Consider the following 17,037-nt stretch of genomic DNA (forward strand, 5'->3'; position numbering starts at 1 on the left):
CTGGTAGTGATGGGGAAATGAAAGCAAACTGATTTGTTTGGTTTTTTTTCAAGAAGGGGGTTTCAGGGTTTTTTGGGTTCGGTTGTTACTTGGGTTTTTTTAGACAGATAAATTGTAAGAATGACTAAGAGGATGCCAGAGCCTGCATGAAGGAAAAAGCAACACTGGATAAACTAGCAGCAGGACTGGGAAGGAACAGAGCAGCTGTCCCTTTAGGCAGCAGCAAGCCATTAGTTTGGCTCAGCCATCTTGAGAAAGCTCATCCTTAGATTTTGGGTTAAATTACGCAGCAGCTTCTCAGATGTCTGTGCTGAAGATTTACTTAAAACCCTCATGTATTCACGCTTCACTGAAAGACAACTGACCCTGACAAGTCTGATGAAATCTGTTTGGAAATAAAATCACACGTATTGTACATTCTCGTGTGAATCAAGATTCAAGCCAGACCCATGCACTGCACACCCTCTCCTCCTTGGGATGTGATGCAGCAAATATTCTGCTTAACAGAATAAGAGTTGTATTTGCAGGCAGTATAAACTGACTGGTTTATCTTCATGGTTTTCACACCCTAACCATCCAACCCACCCTTCTAATCCACATCACTTTATTTGTGCACCCATTATTAAAAAATCATATAAAATAGGTCACACATTTTACATACTTGCAAATTATGCCTTGGGAAGCATCAAAGAATCTGCAAATCACTGTTATACAATACAAAGTAATGGAACAAAACTATGAGCTACTATTTAAAGACTGTGGACAAAAATCAGCTGTGAAAAGAACCTCAGAAACAGATTTCACCTGAGGCCCCAGCTAACAGCTGCAGAAAAATCAGTACACCAGGGGTTTTAGAAATGTTTAACTTGACCATGGCATATATTTGACCAGTTTTTTAAGTGACAACATCAGGTTTCTATAACATGCTTTTATTGCAATACAGCATCAGCCATTAGTGCCACCATATATCCAACAAAACTCTTCACACCGTCTCTTTCAGCCACTGTCAACCTTTCTGAAACATCTGTGCTCAAATAAACATTCAAGGAATGTTTATATTTGATCTCACCACAACAGTGATTCAAATGTGAGGCACGGGGACTGGTTATGCACTCTTTGGCTCACATGCTTTGTTAACAAAAACAAAACACATACTTCAGCTGTATAGGGATGGCAGCAGTGATTCACCTCTGCTTCCTCTCACCCCAAACCCTGCTCTGGAGTTCTGTCTCTTAAGTGAACACAAAATACTGATGCCCAAGCAAGCTGTAACCAACCAACAGAACAGAGTGTGCACGGTGTGTCTTGTGTCCCAAGTACAGGCAGGAGGTTCACATTACTGCAGTTGCTAGGAAAAAAATACGACTTAAGACTTTTTTATCTTCACATGCAACTCCAGTGAAGTCAGAGTGATCAAAATAATTACGGAATGCTGCTATAAATCACACGGGGAATTATTTTGCTGAATAATACTTTTTATTCATTCTATGATAGGAGCAGAGTTTAACACTGAATGCTCTCTCTGTTGAGAACACGAAACAGAATATTCAACTTTTTCACCTTAATTTAGAGCTCAAAAAGCAAAAACTGCTCTGGCAAATATACTTTAGTGAGGTATTTGACATCATTGCTGAATTTAAAATAAAACAGAAAAACATTAAGAACAGGATACAGTTACACTGACCACAAACACTGTTGAAATCCGGACTAATAAGGGCCACTTTTCTTCTACTCTCTCACTTTACTGTGTACACAACATTCAGAGCTGTGCTTTGTAAACTGTTTGTCTGGCTCAGTAGTTTACAATGTAAATTAGAAATACATACAGACAGTCTGTATGAAGTTCTAACAACTACAGAATTGCTAGCACACCTTCTAAGTTAACAAATTATTCTGCATTCAAATACCAAATTGCCTTTTCCCTTTCCCAGAAGGCAACCTGAAAGCTGGTGGTCTTTTAAGTTAAGCTTCGTAGGTGAGAAGGCGATCCAGGATTCTTCAGGGGTGAGAGTTGCCCACCATGGATGAGAATACAGCTGGGCAAAAGGAAAAAAATCACAATGTGACCACGGAACAACTTCAGAAATTGCCCACAGCGTGAAGTGACCCCCCCTCTGAAAACTGCAGTTGTATTCCTAGCCACACTCCAGCTAACCAGACTTTCACCAGAACAGCAGTCTAAACCTATTCAGAATAGGCCAGGTTTTCAAAATCCTCACTGTAACTACAGAAAAAACATTGTTTACTTGTGGATAGGATGAATGTGCCAGACCTTTAGGCTTTTTCCAGAATTTCAACTCTCATTTAAAAAAAAAAAATCAGTTAAAACTGACAAATTTGTGAATTCTGATGAAGACTACCTGCTACTTCTCCCCCAATACCCTTAATGTTAAAAGCTGAAGAACTTCAAGAGTCTTTGCTATGAACAAAAGCAATCTTAGTTTCACAAGAGGGGATGAACACACAGAGAGAAATGCTGACATAAGAAAGCCATGCCTTCTTCCTACTAAAATACCTTTTAGAACTGGTTTTGAGTCCATATATATGGAAACATCTTTCACACACCAGTGTCTACCTAAATTATGAGCACATTTGTCATTCTTTGATGAGGTGCTTTGTGCACTACAGTGACTGAGTTGGAATGACACCTTTGGTTAAGCACATAACTCTGTATGCAAATCTGATTAACCCATAGCAATGCAAGTGCCCAAGTTTGAGCATGACTTTGTTATGTAAAAACACAGACCCAGAAGAGACTGCATGTAATGTGTGCAATACATAAAACAGATCCTCAACATGGCTTAACTCTGCCTCTCTTTATGTCTTTAGTCATCTTTCTTAAGAGGAGCCTTTCTTAGTAATTTGTTTTATTCTCCAAATAATTTTACTATCTTAATCCAGTCACACATTTCTACAATCATATCAGAAAACTGCAGTCTCATGGCAGGAGAGAGAACCAGTCTTCTACTCTGGAAGCCTCAATTTTTGGGATGCTTGAGTGATGCACATACGTACTGAAGGAAGCAGGCATTCTCCCTCTTCCTATTACAGACAAAGTAAGAGAAAATGCACTTTAATAATGAAGTTTAGTGGCAAACATACAGCACCTTTTCTTTTTCCTTAAAGAAGGACCATTCTGGACAGTACTATAAGGGTGGTGGTTTGTAGAAAGGTCAGAGGTGCAACTTTCTCTTCATACATGGTGACACTCACACATCATCTGGTGCTACAAATGCACAGCCATCAGCCAAGCAAGCTTCAATTTTAATCTAAGATTACTCTTGGATCACCATTACTGACTTCCAATAGTTTTAGATCCTATAAAAAGAAGAGCTTTCTTCAACCAAAGTTTCTTGATTTTGCCTCTGAAGAACAGAGAGGTGTCTGAACAAAGCTAGATGTGAAAATGGACCCCTATGAACAAAAATTAATGTGCAGGGGGTGCATCTCAGCATCTACAAGTGCATTTTAACCACGATTTCTGAAACACTGATTTTGTGGAGGTCAAACTGAAGGACAGCTTCTCCAGCAAGTGCACAGAAAACTCAAGTTGCAGTTCGCAGACAGAAAAATAAGAATACTGTATACAGACTAGAAAAATCAGCACAAATAACAAGATCTTGGATAAAACACTGGAGTGCCAAAATTCAAAGGACTGCAGCTTTAGAAACAAAACTGAAATAATGAATGGAGCATGCCAAAGAGTCAGTAGCTAAACTCTTTGAAAATAGATGCAACTGGAGAACAGAGTGGCAAAGAAAAAGGAGGGTAATTAGTATACCAGGCCATGGACAACCATGGACAACCACAGATACATCACTGGAATGCATGAAATCTCTTTGCCCCTTCATCTGTTCCTCAAATTGTGCTATCCAGGCAGCACAACTGTAATGCTTTCTGCTACACAGGAAAATAAATTTTACTGTTTTGCTATGTGCCTGTTCATTTGCCTGAAGGTTCAAATGAAGATAAGCCCTAAATTGCTTACAAAGGGCAGTTAATGCAATTCCACATACCCCTACAGAAATACAAATTCATTTTTCCAAAGAATTTGAGTAAAAATTTGATCATTTTGTCCAAGAAAACTAACCACCCCCATCTGAAATTCTCACTTGAACAATATGCAAATTATTAATCCTTTTTAAACAATGCTCAAGTTGTATTCATTCCACTAGAATAAGCTGCTTACATGAACCACACTGAAGTCACAGGCACTTGCTCTAACTAAGCTGAGAAATACCCCCACACTCCAATTTCCTGGAACAATTTTCTCAGTGACATTACACCCCATGTGTTGTAATGAGGACCACAAAGAAAGATTACAACCTTTACTTGAACTACAAGACATAGAGCAAGTCACCAAATTATACAGACTGCTACTAACTAGAAAAAGGGCATTTGTTCACTTCAACTCCAGCCTGATCCACAGTACTTTTCCCTCTGCCTTAAGCAGGCTGGATGTAGTAGCAGACAGCATGTAATTGTGCAAACGTGGAAACATTTTCAGAAGTTACAGCCTCTTGAATGAAAAACTGACAGTACATAATGGATGCCCCAAATCAATTAATTTTAACAAACAACATGTCAGAGAACATCCCAGGGATCGGAAGAATGACTAAAATAAAACAGAACACGCAGATGAGGAGACATAATTACACCACAGTCATGGGCTGGATGAAGTCATGAAAAAGCTTCTTGCCAATGAAACTATTTAAAAACTATTGGAGGCTATATGACTGAGTTCTGGCACTCATGGTTTGAAACATCAATAAAACACCAAGAAATTACAGTTGATGTTTCTGAATGTGTACTTTCAGACACAGACACATGGCCAGCTAGGAGACGTGAACTGTTTATGAAAAAGTAGTAAAAGAAATGAAAGACAGAAGTGGGGCTATTTCCATAACACAGACTAACCCACCATTTCCTCACCAGAACATTTGTTTCTTGGGGATGCGACTGTAGTCTGCGTTATATTTCAGCAAGACAACTGCAAAAGGAAGAACATGAACTACCCATATGGGTAAGAAAATTTCCAGTAATATTAAGGACTTTTGGTTTAGGACAGATGAAGAAGGTACGGCTTGTGGCAGACAAAAAAAAAAAAAAATCCAACAAAGCAAAACAGAGGAAGCAAGTTAGTAGCTCCATGTGTATGAAGGAAAGTATGAACTGTTCCAAACTTCCCCAAGGTACCCTCCCTCTCTCCCAGTAATTAATATGCAACAGTGATGGCTATTACAACTTCACAGCACAGCAGAAAATAGTAAATCATTGCACCTCTGATACAAACACCAATGAGCTCTGACCTCTTAATAGCTGATCCACAGGCACTGCCATTTCACTGAGCTAAGCTGTTTGGAGAGCTGGCTTTTTAAAACATAATTTCTGCTTAAAACCCCTTCTCCTTGCTAGGAGCTGACAGCCTTTCCACATACTTCCCTGTACTAAGCAGCAAAATATTTTATCCCACGTGGTGTGTATGGCAGGGCAGGTAGGATTTAGGAGAGGATTATTAAAGCCTTCTGGTACACAGAAGGTAACCATTTCTAAGCTAACACCCTTCCTCAAACAACATGTTTCAGCTTCTTCTCAAAACATTATTTTCTACTCCTACCTACCTTTCCTGCAGACAACTAAACCTGTTCCAAGGTTAAATGAGAAGCTTCTCAATATGAGTGTATTTTGGCTGAGGTTTAAACTCTCTCCAGCAGAGACATGTGCAATCTGATTTTTGCAAAAGGAAGCCTTGGACATTGAAATAGATAATTCAACTCAAATAAATTGTTCCTTCAGAAGTTTCAAAAAATGGTGACGTAGTTTCAAGAACTCTTTATGGATTCAATTTTGCAGTCTGGTCAGTTATAGAAGAAACTAAGTTCTTTCCAGATTCACCAAGACCACTTGGGATGAAAAAATCATTACATTGATTCTGAGAGGAGAAACAACTTGCATCCACGAGTGCCAGTCACTCATCGGGATGCTAACATGACTGGCACCCTCAGAACATGATTCAGTGAGTATTTCTTGGTCCAGACATTTTAAATATCTGTACCACAAATTAGAAGTGGGGAGGCATAAGAGAAAAAAAACACAGCAGCATCAAAGTATGAGCAGCCCAATCACTATGAAAAACTATGTAGACAACCAAAATGGCACAAACATGAACTATGAAAATCAATGAGGTAGCTCTGCATAAATTAATGTGCTGCTGTCTGAACAGCATGAGAATGAAAACACCAAGGTCTTTGCTTGAAAGCATTAATAAGCACAAAACATGCCCATGCTGGTGCTGAGCTCAGCACCTTTCTGGTTATACTTCATTTTCCAAAGATTTCTTACTTAGAAGTGTTGGAATATAAACAAAAGACACCCATTTTAGACAAAAAGCTTAAGACAACTGCTTTGTTAACAGTGCAAAAATTCTTGCAGGCTCCAGCCAAAATTCAGAGTCCCATTGAAGCAACAGAAAAAAAAAGAACTGGAAGATCCAAGGAAGCTGCAGTCTGTGTAGACAGAATCTGGGAGAAAGAAAGGCCTTGCTTCAGTTTATATATCAATGAGATGCAATAAGATTCAAATTTTTTGAAAGAGCAAGGCAAACAAGTCAATTTAAGGATTCCAACCAAGCTGCTCATGACAGAAGGAAGACACAGTGCTACACAGCCATTTCAACAGAACTCCACACAGCAACAGTCTAACCACAAAGAAAACATGGGTGAAAAGGAAACAGAAAGAGACAACCCAGAAGAATGGAGCTACAGAAAGTCATAAAAGTTGAATTACAATTTTTTCCAGTATTTGTAATACCACGAGTGCTCTGCCACTGTCATTTCTCATCATAGCAGATAGTTTCCCCACTCCTAAACATGGTGGGCCTAACTAAGAATTCCTGCTTGAGTACAAGCCACTTAGAGTGCAAGAATTTAACAAATCTGAACATATCAAGTAATTCAAATAATAGCTAAAACCCCCTGTTTCTTTAATTTTTTTTAATCTCTTATTTACAGCTTGAAACCTCAATATCTTCATTCACTGTCAGTTTTACCAAACAATACCTGACACAAAAACAAAGTTAAAGATTCACAGAGGAATGTTTTCTTTAGAGGAAGGCTCAATAATTCCACTGCCATTTCTGTGTCAAACAAAAAACCCAAACCTAACCAAACAAAAAGCATTTACTTTTTTTATCAAGTTCAGCTAAACCTATTCAGAAAAATTAAGACAACTGGGGAGTCCTAGCCCATCCTGCCCTACCCAAAAGAGTGAAGATATTGGGTAAAGAGCCTCAGAATGCCTTTTGTCCATGACTGCTCTGGTTGTTCAAATGCAACAGGAGTGAAGTCAAGCTACTGCCAATTTATCTCTGTCAGTGCTTTAGCTAAGTGCTAAAATAAACCAGGAAAAAGATGCTCCATGGAAAAAGGTCCTGCTGAGACTCCAAAAACAAAGGGAGGCTCGAATAACAATAATTTAAAAATTGACAAAAGAGCAACTGTATTAACTCTACTATTCCTGAAATATGGGGAAAAAAATTACACTCTCAGTCACTCTCAGTTCAGGAAACTGAAATTTTTTACAGCTGGTATTGTTGGTTGCCTGTGGTAATGTGTACAAATTCTTACAAAACCCCACCATCCCTCTGTTGTATTGTTGCACTGATAATCTCACCACAAACATCTTAAAAATACTGTAGAGTTAATAACAGTCCTATACATTTCAAGAAAACTGTACACATGGAATCATCCCTCTACCTGCTCTTTAATTTCTCCTCTGTTTCTAGTTGCTCACCAGTGTCACTGCTCCTTTTAAAAACTAATTATTTAAAACTTTCAAACCTCAGATCTTCCTAACTTCAACGAGAAGCACCAGCCAACTGTTTATGGTTTGTCTTATGAGCAATTTATTTTAACAATATTGCAGAAAAGTGAAAATAAAGTTTATACAGGTAGAGCTTGGGAGTAAAATAAACTATTTTGAGAAAACACAACCAGCATGCATGTGCCCAGTAATTAGATGATGTTCGCATGAAGGCCCCAAAACTTCCTGTTTAGTCAAGCACTCGATATTATGAATTAATACACAAGCAATTTCCCAGACCTTTCACTTTACATGGAAACATTTGTGTGGTTCTAATCTCAGTAACATTAACACTATTCTGGTGAGGATACAGGAAAAGCAGCATACAGGAGAGACTTGAAACCCGATGACTACACACAGGAATAAAATGGCAATAAAATAGGAAATGTTCTGAAGTTACAGCTGTAACCTGGCTTTGCTTGCAGGGAAATGACATCAAAACTATGCCAGAAGCATATTAAGACCTGGAAGTCAAATCCTCAAAGCTTAGGAAAAGTTAAGAGTTTGCTCATTTTTACACACACAGAGCTTTTATTTACGAAGCTATTTCGCCCTCACGTCCCCAGCGTTCCCATCTCATTAAAAGAACAAGGACAGAGGATGACTGCTGCAATAAAATAAGATTTTTCGCCTAAGACTACATAAAAATAAAAAAAGGAAACCAGTGAAAAAAAACAACCCTATTGTTCTTAGCCTTCTATGCAGACAGAAGCTTTCAGGACAGAAGGCTTTCCCCTGAGGGGCACACTCATTGCCAAGTTCACTTCTATCACTACCAGCAAAGAAGTGATTTGCCCATGATAAATCAGGCACTAAAGGTGCTCCTCTCACTCCAAATCAGAGTTCATGACATCTCTAAACATTCTGGTCACTTAATAAGTACATTGTTGAATTCACCTGTTCTTCAAAAATCAAAGCAGTGCTAATGCCAGCACTTCCTAAGCTTACAGGGCCCTGCTCTGCAGCCTCAGAATGGCTTTTTACAGAGAGCAGCAGCAGTTGATTTTTTACAAGGGTCTGTCCAAATACTTACTGTAATTGACTGAGGGAACTAGAAACTTATTTACTGACAGCAACTGATTCTTTCTTCATTCAATTTTCCTACAATTTAATGCTAGCTGCTTAACCACTCATATTTTTCCACATTCTGCGCTCCTTTCTAAAGGCTGGGTTTCACTTAACAGCTGAAGAATTCCTTAAACTCATTTCCAAACACAAAGAGCTCAGGCACAGTTTACACAGTTCTCGTGCCTACTGCACTGTAGGGCATTTCTGAGGAAAAAATACCACAGAACTTAATGGACAAATAGCTATGATATACGGTCAAGAAGAATACAGGCTACCATTCAAATTGCAGATGACAAGAAGAGCTGGCAGTAAAAATGAATTGCACACATAAGATACAGAAAATCCTTCAAGTTACAGCTGAGACCCAAACATGAAAGCAGATTTCATTCTCTAGGTCACAATCCAGCAAGGCATTGAAGATGAGAGCAACATGACAAATCTGAGTAGTCCCACATAATTCAGCTGCACGTGGCATATCACCATAAGCACACTGGAGTGCTTCGCTTTATTTAAACTGCAGCTATCAAAACACAAGTCATGTTGCACTTGAGTTTGTTGGGTTTGTAAATGACCACCTCAGAAGACTTTAGAGACCTTGTTATCTACTAAAATATTCTTAGTTTTGAGAACTAACCTGTTAGCAATGAAGAGGCTAATGTACTTTTTCCTCTCTCTGTAAACTGCACTTCTCTACATTTCAATATTGAAACATGGTTATTAGTCAGTTTTGCTTTTTCCTTTGCAGCACTTAGATGCTATTTTGATACACACAGATATATACTGCTATAAAGTTTACACTCTAAATGGTAGAAGTGTAGCTCATTGGAATTGTCAGTGAAATAAGTTTTTATTCCATTGTTTTAGTCACATATAAACACCTTTTGAGAAAAGCTGTTAAAAAAGTCTGAGCAACTGTTTCATGTGTTTATAAACACACTCTATTCTGCAGACTCCAACAGGCAGCTGAAATATCCATTAGTGAATTGTACTGGTATTTGTGTTTAAACACAGACAAATAAGAAAAAAAGATAGCAACTTGACAGAAATCTGTAACTCAGTATGTAGTCTAACACACAGCAGAGTTTAGCAGACAAATACAAAAAAGCAGACCTTGTAGCAGTGGTTTAACACCAGTAACACCCAGTGGTTACTGCCTCTACCCAGGAACAAAGATCAGCCTATTCACTCCCATGGTATCACACTTGCTTTCTCCTCCTGCCCTGATTACAATTCCCTTGGTCTTCACATTCTTCCCAGTCTTAAGAGGCAAGTGATTTACTCTAGAAATATTAAATCTTAATAAATGCTAAATTGTTTCTTTGCAGACAGCAACATAAAGAAGCTACAAACAGAAAACGTTATCTCCGCTGGTTACTGTGATGTGCACCACATCATGGCACAAATATATGAATCCTCCTCTAAAAATATTTTTTTAGCTCTGGTGAATGGAATGTATGTAAAATGCCATAAAATGTACATTTATGCACATTCCCTGGATCTTCTAAATATCCTAAGAACGCTGTCATTTTTTCAGAGATTAGATATTGTATACACAGACTTGATACTTTGCATTTGCCATTCCTTCAATGAAGAGGATTGTAGTTAAGCATGTGTAAATGTTACAGAAGTTTATTTCTTATCCTAGTATTCTAAACTGAAATTTGGATCATGTGATTAGAACTACAGAGATCACTAAGAGTTCAGCAACCAAGTATTATCCATAAAGAGATTAATTTCCAAAAGAACAAATGAGACTACAAGTTGCATCATTTAGAAAGAAATAGATGATACAGCAATTTTTTTAATTAAAAAAAATAAACTAAAAGTCAAGTATGATTTATGAGAAAAGAGAAGCAAAAATTACAAAGGACCACATGCTATAGTAAGAATAAATGCAGTTTGCCTCAGGTTTAACTACAGTAAACCACTGTTGTCTTGACTTCAAACACTAGTACTATTCAAGTCTTTAAAAAGCCTCTAGTTTGCAGAGGCAAAATGAAAACGGTTATTTTACAGTACTTCCTATTCTAAAACTTGTTTATTTATTAGCACAACCTGCATCATTCCATTACTTAATTACAATGCTGTTCTGCTTAGCCTATTACGTAAGTATTTTGTACATCAGAACAGACCTGAACATGTAAAAGTAAGCCAATAGCAATGCCAGCATTTTAGCAAGAAATATGCTATTCTTCAATTATTTATAGTTAGGTCATCTAGTAAAATCAGCTGCTTTATGTTCCCTAGTTCCACTAAAAACAAAAAGTGCAATAAGATCTCTTATTGACAGCTGCATTCAAAAACATATCAGTTACATAAGTTTGCAAATTATACTGTGCCAGAGTTAAATATCTAAGCATTTTAACGACAGTTCTCAAAATGCTATCTCAGCAAGAATGACTCAACTCCACTGTATAAGCTGCACTCCAGATAAGAAACAAACAGCTTGATTTTACAGAAAAAAAAACCAACAACAACAAAAAAGAAACAACAAAAAAAAAAAAGAGAAACCAAACCAACAACTTTTTAGTATTCTGCTTTAATTCAAATTGCTCTGAGTTCTGCTTGTTTGGACCTGCAAGCTTCGCCAGTCATTTGGCATTTCCATCTCTCCTTGCTTTCAACAAAAGTATCCCAAGCATACCTATACACAGTTAAGGAAATACTTGGAAAACAGGTATAGTTTTCTACGGTACCTTCAGGGAAGAGATTTACCTGACAAACACCAAGCAGAGGACTAAACCTGTAAACCAGAGCTAGGCCCTGCCTATGAGAAAAACACAGCTATACCAGGAGAACGTGAGAGGACAGACAAACTCTCTCCACGTTTATCCGAGGATTTGAACAGAAACCTCTGTGAGGAAAACATTAATGACTGGCTTTTAGCCAGTCTCATATATAAAAGGGAGACCCAGAAAGGCCTGAGAGTGAAAACTTCAGGAGCAGCTAATGCTGATGCACCAATCCAAGCTGCTGTCCTTTAACACCTTCCCTTTGAACACCATTGTGACTGGATAGGTAGAGTGCAAAACTTCCCTGGCCCACGTTTTCTCTGATGTTATTCATAGAAGAAACTATGAATAGCAACAGATACAAAGCCATCGGAAAAGAAACGTAGCTAGAAATTGCACAATTCTTGATCATTTGGCAACTCTCTCAGGGTCCTAAGAAACAGTAGCCATCCAGCCTTAATTCCACCAGTACATCACAAAACCTGCTTCAGCCACCTAATCACTGAAACAGCTCAGGAAAGTGCTATAAGGGCTCATATTTGGAAATTCATTTGCTAGAATCACAAGAGTTAGAACTTATACTTTATAAATTTATTCTGTTTAATCTGATGTTAAATATCACAATCTAAGGAAAACATATCACCTACCTTCTTTCCAGCTACTGCTCTTGTGATCTAAAACTGTCTTCTGCTTAAAAAAAAATAAATAAATTTTCCTTTGGATTAAATACCTTAAGGACTTTAAACCTTAAGGTTACTACAGAGGCAAGCCCAATGCCCAGCACTTTGCCATTTGACAGAAGGTACAGCTCAAAAAAATTTAGTTCTTCCCAAGTGCTACTATAAACTTAAACATTAGCTCTGTAGCCACAAAATTTTGCCATCCACATGGCAACACTAAGAAATAATTCAATCGTACCAAATAAATACAAAAACATATCTGAACAGATGTCTGCAAAATAAATTCTCCTGAAACTGTCGACCTCCAGCCTGTCTCAACGTTGTATCACAGCTACTAGAATACAATCTGATGTAACAAAAAGGTTAGACTATGCTCGGAACCTCTGGCATTTCACACCCAAGCCCAATTACCGCACAACTTTCTCACTGAGGACAGCATTTTCTTCCACGGACTTTTGCCACGCACTCTGTGACAGCGCAACCTTTGCTCACGACATTGTTTTCAAAGGCACCGAAATCTCTTACAAACTTTAAACGCCCGAAAGGCGTCGGCGAGAAAAAGCCGCCCGCTGCATCACAATGTCACTATTTGGGGAGCGCTTGATGCTCCGACCCTCGGCAGGGTGGGGTGCTTTATAAATAGATGCGTGCTATTTATTTTTTTTTTTCCCCAGTCAGTGCCGTGCCCCGAGCGTTTGGGTGGCGATGGGAGAGAAGGCTGTTTATAGCCTTTATTAAATGAACTCTGGGCGAGGAAAGGAGGGGGCAGGGAGAAAGGGAAAGCTGCTGCTCCTACCTGAGCCAGGCCCAGACCCCGCTGCTCACCCTCCTCCCGCCGTGCCCGGGGGGCTGCGGGGACAACCCCCACCCTTCAGCAGGCGCCTGCAATGCAGGGGGCTCCGGGCAGCGGCATCCCAGCGGGATCGCTCCCCCCTTCCCCATCCATCTCCCTCCCTGCCTCCGGCCGCCCGACCCGCTCCCAGCTGTGCCGCCGGGGATGGCGCCGAGCTCCGCCGCCGCCCCCGGTTGTTTACAGGCCCCGGGGCCCCGCAGCGCCCCGGCCCCGCCGCCCCCTCACCCCGCCCCGGCCCCGCACTGCGCAGCGCCACTTACCCCCCCGGCCGCGGCGTCGGAGCCGGCTGTGCGGGCAGGGCCGCGCTCCCGGCGGTGCGCGGGGGAGAAGGGGAAGGAGGGGGGACGAGGAGGAGGAGGAGGAGGAGGAGGAGGAGGAGGAGAAGGAGGGGGGCACCCGGCTGGCGGCCTCGCCTCAGCTCATTCACAGGGCGGCTCTGTGCCCAGGGGGAGCCCAGCGCTCATCTCGCCCCCGCCGCCGCCGCCCCCCTCCCCCCGTCCCCGTCCCCCGCCCGAGCTGCTCCGCGCCCACCCGCGCAGCGCAGCGCGGAGCGCCGGCCGCGGACGGACGGACGGGCGGACACACGGACACACTCGCACTGCGCTGCCGCCGCCCCTCTGCGCAGGCGCACAGGCCGCAGGGGAGGGGAGGGGAGGCGGGAGCGCGCGCGCGCGCCCCCGCGCCCTTTCCCTCCTCGCCGTCTCCCTTCCCCCGTTAAAAAAAAAAAAAATAGAAAAAATAAATCGAATAATTAAAACGCCCTAAGAAAAAGGGGACAAGTTGAGCTTTTCAGATTAAAAAAAAAAAAGGTTAAAAAAAAAAAGGCGGAAAAAAAAAAAAAAGCAGCACCCCGGCAGGGTACCCGGATGTCGGACGGAGCGGGGCCGTTACGGGTATTACATCACCCTCCGCCCCGGGTCCCGCGCCGCGCCGCGCGGGGCGCTGACGTCATCGGCCCCGCCCCTGCCCCTGAGGGGGAGAGGCTGGCGCGAGGGCTGGGGGCGGGTGTTCCCCATCCCGATCCGAACCGACCTCGAGCCAAATCGCGATCCAAATCCACATCCCGGTGCTGTTCCCGTTCCAATCCGGATCCCGGTCCCCGTGCGATGGCGACAGCAGCTCGGCCCACCTGAGGACGATGGAGCGCACAGTGGGTCCCGAGGCGCTGGCGGGATCAGCCTCGTCTCCCTGAATCACAGAATCATTTAGGTTGGAAAAGGTCTCTGGGACCATCGAGTCCAACCTATGACCCAAGAGAGCCGTGTCAACCTGACCATGGCACTGAGTGCCATGTCCGGTCATTCCCTAAAGACCTCCAGGGACGGTGACTCCATCACCTCCCTGGGCAGCCCGTTCCCATGTGTAATCACCCTTTTTACATGAAGAAATTCCTCCTGATGTGCAACCCGAACGTCCCCTGGCACAGTCTGTGACTGTGTCTTCCCCTGAATCGGAGCTCCGCAGGATCTCCAGGCTGGAAGCACAACCGCTGGCAAAATCAGCAGCGGATTACCAGTAATGAACGCATAATGGGTTTAATAATCCCACGGGTTTCAGCCCCCTTTGATGAAGGCTGGCCTGTGGACAAAAGACACGGGAGTGTGTTCACGAAGCGACACTCCCACCAGTCTGTGGGGAACGAGTTGAGAGCAGAAGCTTTTAGGCAAACCTCTCTTTTTGTCTCAAGGAAGGGAGGAGGATGCTCAAGGAGGCTGCAATGGGAGAGGGGTGATTCTGGGAGGAATGGCTTATTCCAGCAAGCCAGGGTTAAACCTCATGGCTGGGGATTTCTGAAGTGGAGTGGGTGCCAGCAGGAGGGCTTCAAGGGGAGGATTAGGAATGCACGGTGGCTCTGAGGATGTGAAGAAGGAATTGACTACAGATGCTGTGGTCTGGGAAAGGTGAAGTGGGTGCTTGGCAAGGTTGTCTAGATAGTTTCCATCTTTAACAATAATCACAGCAAACAGCCATATGTTAATGGGCTTAAACTGAGAGTAGTTTTAGATTGGAAATGATGAAGAAATTCTTTGCTGTGAAGGTGCTAAGGCCCTGGCACAGGTTACCCAGAGAAGCTGTGGCTGCCCCATCCCTGGAAGTGTCCCAGGCCAGGTTGGACGGGGCTTGAAGGAGCCTGGTACAGTGGAAGGTGTCCCTGCTCATGGCAGGAAGTTGGAACTGGATGGTCTTTAAGGTCCTTTCCAAACCAAAGCCTTCCCTAAACTGCATGTTCAGAGAGGCCTCCAATTGCAGGTTATGTTCCCACAGTCGACAACCATTAGTGCAGTTCATCAGTGACTGAGGGCGATTTATTTACAGCAAAACCCTGCGGGAGAGAACTAAAAGAGCTGTGAAAAATACAGCAAATCCTCATCACTGTATGGCTTTCCTGTGATAGGTGAAATGACTGTGTTTCTGTACAATTGCAGAATCTCCATTTCCCATTGCTGCCTGTGGCTGGAGGGAATGTTTGGACCTGATCTCCCTGTATTCACCCTGATCGTGATCCTTATCACAATAGCGAGCACTGCTCAGTGGTGTCCAATGTTCTGGTAACTATTAAGGGCCTTTAGTTTAGAAATTTCGGGCCTTTGTAGTTAAATACAGTAAAACTTGTTGGTGGAGACAGACCTTTAGATTTAAATGCAAGCCCTAACCCTACCTTTCCCAAGATTACACAGAAATGTTCCTGCAGGCATGTGCCATGTTTCTTTACCCTCTCCATTTAAAAATAAATTTGATTTCCGACCCCCCCACACCTTTTCCCACTTCAATAAAGCTCTCCTAGCACTTCAAATTATATACAGTCATGGATTTCATTTAGGTTCCATGTCACCTACATCTGTATTTTGAGTGTTTTGTTGTTTTTTTTTTTTTAAATAAAACTGAATGAAAACATGGCCCTGTATCTTTTTGGTGTGCAATGACAGCAGTGAGTTTGCTGCTCTCATTTACTATTTATACATTTTTCAGGGAAAATTGGATTAAGTCGAATTACTACAATATTTTCTTAAAACATAACTTTTATTTAGTTCCCTAGATTTGCTTGGCCTGTTGCACTGACAGTGGTACTAAATGTTTACAAGAAATTCAAGCATCACTTTTAATTAGGATAAAACAGCTATGTATATCATATCCCTCTACTAAGTGTATTTGTAGTTAATGAAACTACGTCTCCCAGTGCACAACTCTTTATTTTCTCTTTTGCTGTACATCAAGCTGTGATATAGATGGTTGGGACTTGTAGTCACCACACTCATTAGCACCACAGTAACAAGAACCATGGTGAAACTGAACTCTGTATCATAAATCATTTATGAGTTATTGAGAAGGATCATATTTCACTGTTTGGAACAAGAAAATTCTTTTAGCATTATAGTAATATTTAAAATGATGTGCTGCTCCCCAGCCTATTTTTAGAAAATATTATTTTGGACTATTTTAATTCTGTTTCCTGCTACAGCTTTTTTGAAAGTCTTTAGATGGATGGTAATTGCCAAGAGTATTTATAAATAAAAAATTTAAAACCTGTGTATCTAAATAAACAGCCTTTTGTCACCAATGCACACTCAGTTATTGCAGGCAGGAGGATGACTTTGCCCAGTCTATTCATTAAAACTCAATTTAGAAAATTCCACACTTAGCTCCACGAAGCTGTTCCCAATGACATCATTTCCCATAAAGAGAGAAAATGGGACCGCAGTTGCTGCTGGGATCACATGGCAATTTAACTGCACTTTGGAATCAACTTCCATAGCAATGGCCATATTCTGTAGGAGCCTGCTGTAATCTCTGCCTGCTGTATTGCCCAACACCCCTTTTAACTCTTTCTTGGTTTAATACCAGT

The 17,037-nt window shown here is 41.5% G+C and overlaps 1 protein-coding gene across 2 annotated transcripts in view; it reads right to left on the minus strand.

The window, feature by feature from the left end:
- PPM1A (protein phosphatase, Mg2+/Mn2+ dependent 1A) overlaps positions 1-14,417 on the minus strand; it is a 30,625-nt gene extending 16,208 nt beyond the window's left edge. Inside the window, exon 1 of one of the 2 annotated variants that reach the window (XM_062495752.1) lies at positions 13,454-14,417. The gene's annotated coding sequence lies outside the window, so the exon portion shown is untranslated. The remainder of the gene's footprint in view (positions 1-13,453) is intronic. The other variant, XM_062495751.1, reaches the window with a different exon arrangement.
- Between the last annotated feature and the right edge of the window lie 2,620 nt (positions 14,418-17,037).

Source organism: Cinclus cinclus, chromosome 6, assembly GCF_963662255.1.
Source record: "Cinclus cinclus chromosome 6, bCinCin1.1, whole genome shotgun sequence".
Classification (NCBI taxonomy): domain Eukaryota; kingdom Metazoa; phylum Chordata; class Aves; order Passeriformes; family Cinclidae; genus Cinclus; species Cinclus cinclus.